Below are 11,057 nucleotides of genomic sequence, written 5' to 3'. Positions count from 1 at the left end.
ATTTGTAACTCAGTTAGTCCCGAGTTGATCGATCTAACACGGAGAAATATGTCTGCTACTGCGTCCAACGTCACAACGGATGTCAATGGATGGTCCGTGTATCAAAGAGGAAGAGGAAGAACAACTTATGGGAACTAACCAGATACAACGGTCCTCATACATGTTGTGCAACACGTATAAACCAGGATCATCCCAACTTGGACTCCAACATTATTTGTCAAGCAATCATGCCCATTGTGAAGCAAAGCTCTCATATAGCTGTTGTAGTGTTGATTTCTGCTATACAGTCACAATATGGGTACACTGTCTCATATAAAAAAGCGTGGTTGGCAAAACAGAATGCCATTTGCAAACTTCATGGCGAATGGGATTCCTCTTACAACGAGCTGCCCAGTTGGTTTCATGTTGTGCAAAGACTTAATCCCGGGACAATTGTTGAGTTCGAAACTCAACATCATTACGTGAATGATCGAATGGTTCGCGATCGCTGCCAATTTTACCGAGTCTTTTGGACTTACCCTCAGTGTATTAATGCAGTCAAGTACTGTAAACCAATTGTCCAAATTGATGGTACTTTCTTGTATGGGAAATACAAGCAAGTTTTATTATTGGTTGTGGTCCAAGATGGAAACCGCAATATTCTTCCTGTTGCGTTTGCCCTCGTTCAAGGAGAAGACACTGAGTCTTGGGCTTTTTTCCTTAAAAATTTACGTTTACATGTTGTCACCAGGGAACGACTATGCATTATTTCAGACCGAGGAGCCGGGATAAAAGCAGCAATGGACTCTTTGGGTACAATGTATAGACCTCCACATGTTCAACATCATTATTGTGTCCGTCATATTGCTGCAAACTATTACGGAAAATACAAGAAGAACGATGAACGTCAGTTAGTCGTGCGGATGGGTATGTTACTTTTTCCCAATTTTTCTATCAATTTCTTATTACTTATTTATACTTCATATTAACTATTACATATTCCTAATGGCTTACGTTACGAACTCTTACCTCAAAGGTTTGAGTCGATGCTACAAGAGCTGTTTGGCAAAAATAAGAAGGGGTGCGAGTACATTATGGACATCAGCAAAGAAATGTGGACAAATGCATATGACGGGGGGTATCGCTATGGTCATATGACAACAAACTTGGCTGAAGCAATAAATTCAACCTTAAAGGGGGCGCGTCATTTACCAGTCACGGCGTTGGTCAAAACGACTTATTTTCGTTTGGGTCAACTCTTTGCAAAACTCGGTGGACAAGCTCTTACTTGGATGCAAAACAGACATATTTACCACCCAAGACTAGTAGCCGATTTACAGAAAAAAAGTGGTTGCATCAAATGGGATGTTAGTTACAAATTTTTCTCGCACCCGTGAATTGTTTCGTGTAACCGAAATGCCACGTCCGCTGCAAGGGATTGAAGCTAACTCTTTCAGAGTTAATCTGCAAGAGAGGTGGTGCGATTGTGGTTTCTTTCAAGCACTCAAATATCCATGCTCTCATGTCATTGCTGCTTGCTCACATTCGCATTTGGACTACAAAAATTATGTTGATCCCGTATACCAACTTTCACAAGTATTCAAGGTATATGAATTTGAGTTTCCGCCCATAGGAAACGAAAGAGACCCAAATGAGATTCAAACTTGGCTTACAATTGTACCAGATCCATTGCTATTGAGGGACTCAAGTCGTCCAAAATCTACTAGAATACATTGTGATATGGATATTCGGGAGAAGTCAACATAACAAAAACGATGTGGGCATTGTAGAAACATCGGGCACAATAGAAAAAAATGTCCAGCTCTGTTATCATCATATAACCGTTAACTCTTATGTAATTAATATTGTATTTAAATGAATGTTTTTATTTCTAATAATTTAATGTTATTGCATTTATATAATTTGTCAATGTATGTACACCTAAATAATTTGCATTTATATACGATGACACATTTCATGTTCTGATTGGAAGATTAAATTTATTAAATTAAATTTTCAATAAGACTAATTTTATAAAATATGTAAGTCTTGAAGATTAAATATGTAATTATACTAATTTATTAACTTATGCATCAATATTTTCGTTAAATATTGATATGAGATGACTAGATTGATAACATTTAAATAATTAACTGATAAAAGTAATAGATCGATAATCAAAATCAAAAATACTCGAAACTTGATAATTCTTACATTATAATCGAAACATTTTACATAATATATTATTAATTTATAATAATAATAAAAATAAACTATTTATTATAAAACAAAATACGTGTCTGCTGAGTTGGTAAAGGCGCGTTCCCGGGGACGCGCCTTTCACACGTGGCATCCAACTCAGCGAAAAACACGGGTAAAGCGCGCCCCGGGGAACGCGCCTTTGCCAACTCAGCAGAAAGGGTTAGTTCTGGAAATATTAGTCAAACGGTGTCAAAAAATAAATTAAAATCAAACGTGTCAGTTAGTAAAAACCCCCCACTGCCACTTGCTATCGCTGTGGATACTCCCTCTTCCCTTCACCAACAACAAGCTCCATGGCCAAACGCCCTTGCCATTCCTCATCTGAAAACCCTAACCTCCCTTCTTGCTTCTCTCAGATGGATCATGTCCTCTCTTTCCTTTCTCTCGCCGATTCCTCCCCTCCTGTTTCCCTCGACCTTTCTTCGACCGCCTCCTCGATTCCACTCCTTCCGACGCCGATCAGGCTCTTCTCATCGATCGCGCTCAAGTATCGGTTCCCTCCTCCTCCGTGCCGCCAATCGCTCCTCTCGTAAACGTGCTTCGCTTCATAATTCCACCGCCTGGGCCCTCTCTCCTGATCTCACCATCAAGGTAAATATCTCCATTCTTCCACATTTTCATCCACTCCGTTGATTTTGTTTTTAAATATTGTTTTGGTAATGATGTTTTTCTTTATTGTAGGTGTTTTCGATGTTAGATTCGCAGAGTCTTTGCCACGCTGCGGCAACGTTGGATGTTTAACAAGTGTGCTATGGATCCATTATGCTATGAGAATATTGACCTTACCACAGTCGTGCCTAAGGTTAATAATGCCGTTGTCTACACCGTGATCCAACGAGCTGGGAAATCGTTCCGGTAAGATTTCCTTTCATTTTTCTTTTTAAACTAAATAATATATTATCTTAAGCCGATGCTTAAGTTGCCTTTCGCATTTTAGAAGTATTATTACCTCTTATCAATTGAAAACTTCATTGATTAGTAACTCAGAAGGTGCTTTCGTGGTTTCCTTTATGTTATATCTATTAGAGAAAGGATTAGTAGGGTTAGTATCCGCTAGTTGATTTATTTGCACGTGGTTGTTTATGTTGTTATGTTTTCTTGCTAATTACTATCTTTTGAATGGTTATTTAGATCGCTTAAACTTGGAATAGTACCAGGCCCAACTTCCTCGCCCGGTTCATGTGAACCATTGGTTTATATCTTCCAGAATTCTGTAGATGTATCTAGCTTTTCATGGAATGAGAAAAAGACCAGGCAAGGGAAGGAATCACTTATTCTTACAAGGACCTGCTTATACCCATTAAGTGTGGACAATGGCACTGCTGGGTATGATTGAATGCATCGATTCCTTGTTTAGAATGTGATTTATTTGATAATTTGTTCTTTTTATTCTTATCATTTGCTATTTTCACATTGTTAGGGCTCTTTTGAGGAGATTGCATCTTTACAATATTGAAAGACTGGACAATACATCACTTTGTATGGCATTAGCTGCCTGCCGTTCATTACTTGATTTAGAAATTGTCGGCCTGTAAGTTTCGCTATCTAAGCTGGTTTTTACATTTCTCCACCCCACCATTTTGCCCTTTCTTTTCTTCTCTGTTGGCTTGAGAATGCATTAAGCTGTTGCATCTGGATGATATAGCTGAATGAGTGAATACTGAATAAAACATTCTTTATTAATTAAAAAAGTAATTATTGTCTGATCATTGAGTTTTGTTAGTTTCAGCACTATTTGGTTTGCAGTTGTTTGTGGTACTCAAGACAATATGGTTTTAGCAGAGTAGCTAATTATGTTTTCTGTTTAACCTTAAAAATTGTTCAATCAACGTCCTTTTTACGCAGTCATGTTGAATTGAGACAAACTTTGATGTCAGTGAGCTCCAATTGTCACTTGATAGAGCGTTATTCTTTGAGTCTTCCAAAACAGGTACAATTTCTCTTCTTGAGTTTCTCTTTTTAACTGCTCTTAACACATCTTCTCAAAGTGTCATGATAATGCAGGGAGGGATGACAGCTTGAAATCGCTAACTTGTGTGGATATTGTGAACAATTGTCCTAATCTTTCTTCTTTATCGCTGAGAGGTTTTAAAATTCATGATTATAAAGTCCGAATTCTTGTTTCGGTAGGTATGCGCTTGTTTCATGTTGTTAAGTTCTGGTTGACATTTAATCTTGATGGTCTGAAGGTATTAGGAAGGATGGGGTTGCTTAAATATCTTAAGTTCTGGTTGAGGCAGTGTTGTAAGCCTGGAAGAGTTGCGATTCTATTAGATTATGTTGCAATGAGCAGCTGTCTTAAATATTAGTTATAAATTTGATCTGAATGAAATTTGAGAAGTTTAGTCCTTCATTTTACTTGCAATTAGCAGTGGTCTCTAAATATCTGTTATAAATTTGACCTCAATGTAAATTGAGAAGTTGTCCTTCATATTACTTGCAGGGATTCCGTAAACTTAAGTATGCCGATTTTCAACATCTTACTCGATCACTGGAACATTTTTGAGGTCTGTTCTGCTCTTTTCAATCATAACTAGGAGAATCCCTTTAAATAATGTTTTTCAACTTATATTTTGTGCGGAATGAGATTTTTACCTGCTTTTAATCAGGAATTTGGGAAGTGTAAGTGGTGGGAATCTACTAGAGGTTTTAATTTTAAGGGACTGCATGCATCTCAAGGAGGTGAGGTCCGAACCCAACCCCCAATCTATTCCCCTCTAGTAAAACTTCCCCTCTGTCTCTGTCTCTATTTCTCCAGTCTGATTTCTGGTGCAGGTCGAAGTTGCTAGGTTCTTGACTGCAATTATTGATGGAGATTTTAAGTTCCTTCAACATCTTGTGAGTGAAATTGACAAGTGATTATCATTTTCATAATCCATGTTTATGCTAGATATGCTTTTGGCCCTGACTACTTCCATCACCTAGGACATATCTAACAGGGAAGGTTTAGCTTCAGAAGGTGATTGGTATCAGAGATCTTACAACTCAAGGTAACTAAATTATTGAGACTGTTAGATATTGCTTTATGTTTTGCGTTAAATATATATTAGGCTCCAAAAGTCGTCCACTATTCTTGGTTTGGTACTTGAAATCTTTTATCAGTTTATCCTTGAATTTGCAAAAAGTTATTGCCCTTAGTTCTCTATTACCCATTATGATGACATGGTCAAATAAGAAAGCACCACGTGCAAAAAACATTTATTATGTTAAAAAACCAAAAATATGTAAATAAATTCCCCCTTTAAATTATCAGATTTTTTAAAAAGAAAAACAGTGTATATGCATTTTGTAATTTTATGAATTTTTAATTATAAAATTACAAAAAAAGTATAAAATTTTTGAGAATTTTCTTATTTTTGACATTTTCTGAATTTCTCTCATTTTTTTACAATATTACTATGTGGCACGTTCTTATTATGCCACGTGGCACTTTCTGGTCACATCATCTTAACGCTAAGGGGTAATGGTGGACTTACAGAATTGACTTTTTGCAACTTCAGGTATGTTTTACTAATATCTTGCCTTGTGTAATCTGCAGCATTATTCCTTTACAGCAGGTTTTGGAAGTAAGACCAAATATTTGTTTGCTGGCTGAGTTTACGTCAGACGGATGGTATGGTCTTCCTTAAACGAATTTAGTGGTTGTCTTCATTGTTCTGAAATAAATATTTTAAGATAACAACTAGAAAGGTGCTGGGAAATGAAATTTGCATTTTTTACTTGAGTTCCTTGTCATTGCAGCTTCATTGACATAGACCACATGTTTGATAGTGATCTTAACAGTGAGGTCAGTCTTCCATCCCAGCTGAGTAGTCATACATCTGATGGTTCATTGCTTATGATCAGAGAGCAGCTACAATAGTGATCAGGGTAGCGGTAATGAGGAGTATCAAGATTCAGGTTTTGTAATTTACGAGGAAAGCTCAGATGAGGTTGATTTTCTGGTTGTCTAGAAGAACTGTCCGGCTAAGCGACGTGCTGTCACTAAATAACTGGTATTGGTGATCCTCCTTTAGATTTTGAAAATGATCAACCTGCTAGCTTATAGCTTGTTTAGCTTTGCCAAATACTTCATATTTCTTTCTTACTACTGAGAACAGTATGATGTTTTCATATTCATGAACAACTGGGAAATGGTAGAGATAGCAACGGTGCAGACTAACTTGCACGACCCCAACCTGACATAGTGGAAGCAAAACCTGACCCCAAAATAAATGGTATACCAAACCCTGAAAGTTAAAAAAAATGGTTCCCCCTGCAACCTGATTTCAAAGAAAAATTTTATTAGATCAGGTCGGAATCTGTCGGTTTAGGGTTTTTTAGAAATGGTCATGCTTGATGCATTAACTCTTTATCTCGAAACTTGGTGCTTGAATCATTATTATTTTTGGCTGGAAACAAGTAGTATGTCAAACTGGAAACTGCTAAATGTTGCCTAAGATTCTGTCTGAATATCTGGGTTTCAAAGAATATGATAACACGTTGATATTGGAAATAGTGGTGTTCTCTGCAAGCCCAATGTTTTGTTTCTCTTTCTAGCGAGGTGTGAATTTTTTGACTGCATAATTTTGAAATCCCACAAATAACAGGAAAGTGGCTTTGGCGAAGGGGTGGATGAATTGAATCGTAAACGGCAGTATAGTATGTCCGCATTGTGTTCCTTTACGATATCCTGATGCTGGTGCGATATCCAAAGGTAAGGTTGCTATGTTGGGAAGGTCCGCGGCCTTTCATATGCTTCACCGAGATTGTTATCATCATAAAAGAAAAAGTTAAAACCTCGGAAGACCTTTTGTTTTCTCCTGTTTCTACCTTCTGCTACTTTTAGAGCAGCTATAACATGAGTGATGAAAGCGGTATGGAGCAGTCCAATCTCAAGCTCTTGATTGTTTGTTGTTTTATTCAATATGGCCTTGGTTTAAATCTTCGTTTTGCCAATTGCCGATAGGAATTTGTAGCTGCCAACCGAAATTGATTCGATGATTCTTGCGATTACTTTTATTTTAGTCAGCCTACATATTAACTTCCTGTCTTGGTCCCCACAATTACCATTATCCCTACCCCTATTAATGTTGGATAAAATGATTTTATTATATATAGCTCTTTTAAAACATTTATTATTTTAAGTGTTTTTTTTGGCACAAGAATATCAGACCTGTTAATGTGGAAGAACTAAATAATATCCAAAATTGTTAAGCAAATCAATTTGAAAAAATAGTAATGACGATGGCTGATGTTAAATTAACATCTTCATTCAAGAAGCCATAAATAAAACATCTACGTTCTATATTCAAATAGAGAATTTGCAAAATTATTGATTCTTGTTCATTCCAAATGTATCTTCAACACCGTTCATCACCCTCTCTCGACGTTCAGCTGTCATCTCCTTGTGAGCCTGACATGAAAATAATGGTTGATAAAGCTCTGAGTGAAGTCCCATAATCATTTTCAGATGAAGACCATCACAACCTCCTTTTTTTAGACAGCAGATATTGGTCACATCATGAATCAACCATATAAGCTATGACAAACAGACTGTACAAGGTAACTATCTCCGTAAAAAAACTATAACCCATAATCATTTTCAGATGAAGATCATTACGACCTCCTATTTTTAGTCAGTAGATATTGGTCACACATCATGAATCAACCAAGCTTTATCTTTGTAGGTTTAATTTCAAAAGATGGTTTATTCTAGTTCAGCTGCAAGAAAATCCAGTGAAAAATTATCTTCAAAAGTAGATGATGATAGTGTGTTGGTTTTGGGGGAGGGGGAGAGAAAAAGTGAAAATAAAACACAATAATTCCGAGCAGAATCAAGAATGAGTATCTTAGGATAATAGAGCAAGATGTACCACCATGTGCTTATCCCCAATGTGGCAACAGCTGTAACCGCAACCGAGTGCAAAATTAGCCAGCTAGCGGCAATCACCAACAATCCAGCAAGGCTAATCGTTCACGGTTGACACCTACCGACCAAAACAAGGAGAGATGCGTAAGTAATGTTCAGACGTAAGCCAATGATAAGAAACATAAAAGATCATATTCTTATTAGGAACACTATACAGCTAGAACGACTAAGTACCACAAAGAACAACCAAGAAAAGCCCAATTTAAAAACAGAAGAATGATAGTTAAAGCAAGTAATACTGAGAGAGCTGGCCAGGAAGCCTTTGTATCCCATTCCCAAACTGAATCGTACTCGAGAGATAGGTCGTTAAGATAACCATACACCGTTTTCGTCCAATAATAGGAAGTCTTTCGGTTGGATACCCACAAAGAACTGTCCTTCGTTTTGAGGATTCGTACGTGTAACCACCATTTTTCATACCCAACAGAACCCTAACCTAATCCTAACCATAGAGATGTCATGATTCAGCCGTCACCGCTGGTCCAAACTTGCTCGACAAAATCCCGGAATATCTAGAGCATTAAAAACGCTCCATCATCAACACAGTAGCACCACAGTAGATCTAAGAATTTATTTAAAGCCTATGTATTTTTTTTCCATGGGTTATAAAAACCCGATTGAAATGCAACACAGAGGAGATTTTGGAGAAATCAAACAAAAAAAACAGAGAAAGTTCTTCCTGGCAGAAAAGGTTCATCCTCTTCGTTCCTTTTATTTTTTTTATGTATGCATGTAGTTTCCATAAAAAGACAGTAAAGAGAAAAGGAGAGAAGAGTGCTTACCTTCCTTGTTGATTTTCTCGACGGAATATAGATGGGTGAGGGCTGGGATTCCGGTTTAGTTTCGTTCGGGTTAGAGCCCAACCATCGATGGAGGTGGTCGGAGCATAGGTAGCCACCGTGAGTTAGGGAGAAGAGGAAAGGGAAATGAAAGTTTGGTTTAGAAATCCACGGGCAAAATGAATCTGGTAAAGGGGAAGAGTTGATATCTTAACATTTTTGAGTAAACCACGCTAAGGTACCTGGACCTTTAACGTATTTTACATTATGGCCACTAGTTTTAGGATTACTCACCTTACTAGTCCTTTAGGTTTAATATGATCAGCGTGTTAGTAACTTTTAGGATAAATAACGCTATAGGTCTCTTACATTTTAGCGTGTTTTGTGATTTATCATCATTTCCTTTTATTTTTTAAGATTTACGAATTAGATGCATGGTTTTGTATTATTTTAATTTAGTATTCTGTTATATGTTTTTTTGTGCGAAATTTGGCTACTGTTATTTTTGATTTTCCATTTTAGTCCTATATTTATGGTTTATTTACTATTCTAGTGCTTCTGTTTTGGTTATTTTCTTGTTTCATGCCATGGTATTTGTTTATTAATGTTTAGGATACTAAGGTTACTATTTATTATTTTTTATCACCATGTAATGAATAGATATAAATGTATATTGTTTATTGGTACCATTAAAGTATGTGTTTTTATATTTATTTTGTTTATATTATTATTATTATATATTACTTTGTATATAATATTATAGCATGATATAGATATTTTATTTTAATTATATTTTAGAATAAATATCATGTTCTATGTTTAATATAATATTTAGAAAATATGTATATATTTATAAAGTAATATAAAGTTAATAATAAATTTAAAATTGTTCTTTTAATCCATGTGCTTTTTTCCCTCTAAGTGCTCAATGTATCATATTTTATTTTGTTTAAAAGCCTCATTAGCATAACTTAACCGATTACATAATTGGATTAAGAGTAGTATTTATGTATTTTAAAATATTAAGAAGGGACAGTCTTAAGACAACTAGATGTCATTTTTCGATATTTTAAAATAAATAAATAAATATTCCCACTAGAAAAACCTAAAAAAATTGGATGCATTGAAAATTAATTACTTTTGAAGGGAAAAGGAAAATATTCACTATTTTAAACTTATCGAGACAATTTGCTAATTTTATTAGAGATTAAGTATCAGCATTATTAAATTATTGAATATCACTTATCTTTTCTAATAATATAATTCACATTAATGAATTTAATTTCTTTCTTTGGTTGAATAAAAATTATTTTAATTTGAATTCTTAGGAAAAATTATTATATTTATTTTATTTCATTTGGAAAGAGAAATATTCGTCCTAAAGTATTTTAGGGAGTATTTTCTCTTTAATTGGAAATAAGAAGAATATTTTATATTTTTCTTTAGAATTTTTTTCCTTAGAATTTTTGTATGGTTGAATTCGGAATAATGAAATCGTAATTTAAATATGTATTTGAACTCTTAGATTTTTATTATTTAGAGACAATATATAATCGATAGGTACCAATTTTGGGCGTTGTGTTTTATTCACTGTATTTTATGGTTCATTTACCAGTGGAATTTAATCATATCATATTTCACTAACATACATTTCCTCTCTTTGATTATTATTTTTGCTAACATATTTTCCTTATCTTGTTGCTTTATTTTGTGCATAAACATGTTAATACCCGAGTTATTTATCAAAATTAGAAGGTTTTTGAAACGACAATATCACACGAAAGGATAAATATTTTATCTGCTTTGACATGTTGGGACGTTATGAGCTCTTTGAAAGTTGTTCTAAGATAATTACCTTGAAATTAACGCATGTTTCATACATATCATGTCATAGAAGGTATTGATCCCCGAGTTAATAGTCGCATTAGAAGGCTTTCAATACGACAATGTCAATTGAAAAGGTAGAATAGAAATGCAAAAACGCATCAATGGTCCATAAGGGTGCTCCAGGAAATATTGAAGAGGCACGTAAAGCTGAAATACATGAAGCTCAAATGATGCAGTAAAACAAGTTTTTCAAGGGCTCTACGACGATGTTGATACAACTAACCGAAAAGAAATAATAT

At 35.2% G+C, this 11,057-nt stretch overlaps 1 long non-coding RNA gene and 1 pseudogene across 1 annotated transcript; one reads left to right on the top strand and one right to left on the bottom strand.

The window, feature by feature from the left end:
• Positions 1-2,468: 2,468 nt before the first annotated feature.
• Positions 2,469-7,086, top strand: LOC120158402 (annotated as a pseudogene).
• Positions 7,087-7,435: 349 nt separating this feature from the next.
• On the bottom strand, positions 7,436-9,084 carry LOC120158307. The gene is made up of 3 exons (XR_005519218.1): positions 8,935-9,084; positions 8,100-8,210; positions 7,436-7,636 (listed from the first exon to the last, which is right to left on the bottom strand). It is a non-coding gene; the product is annotated as an uncharacterized LOC120158307 (long non-coding RNA).
• Positions 9,085-11,057: the final 1,973 nt, after the last annotated feature.

This window comes from Hibiscus syriacus, unplaced genomic scaffold (assembly GCF_006381635.1).
Source record: "Hibiscus syriacus cultivar Baekdansim isolate YM2019G1 unplaced genomic scaffold, ASM638163v2 tig00111311_pilon, whole genome shotgun sequence".
NCBI classification, from domain to species: domain Eukaryota; kingdom Viridiplantae; phylum Streptophyta; class Magnoliopsida; order Malvales; family Malvaceae; genus Hibiscus; species Hibiscus syriacus.
This window is presented reverse-complemented; position numbering and strand designations above follow the sequence as displayed.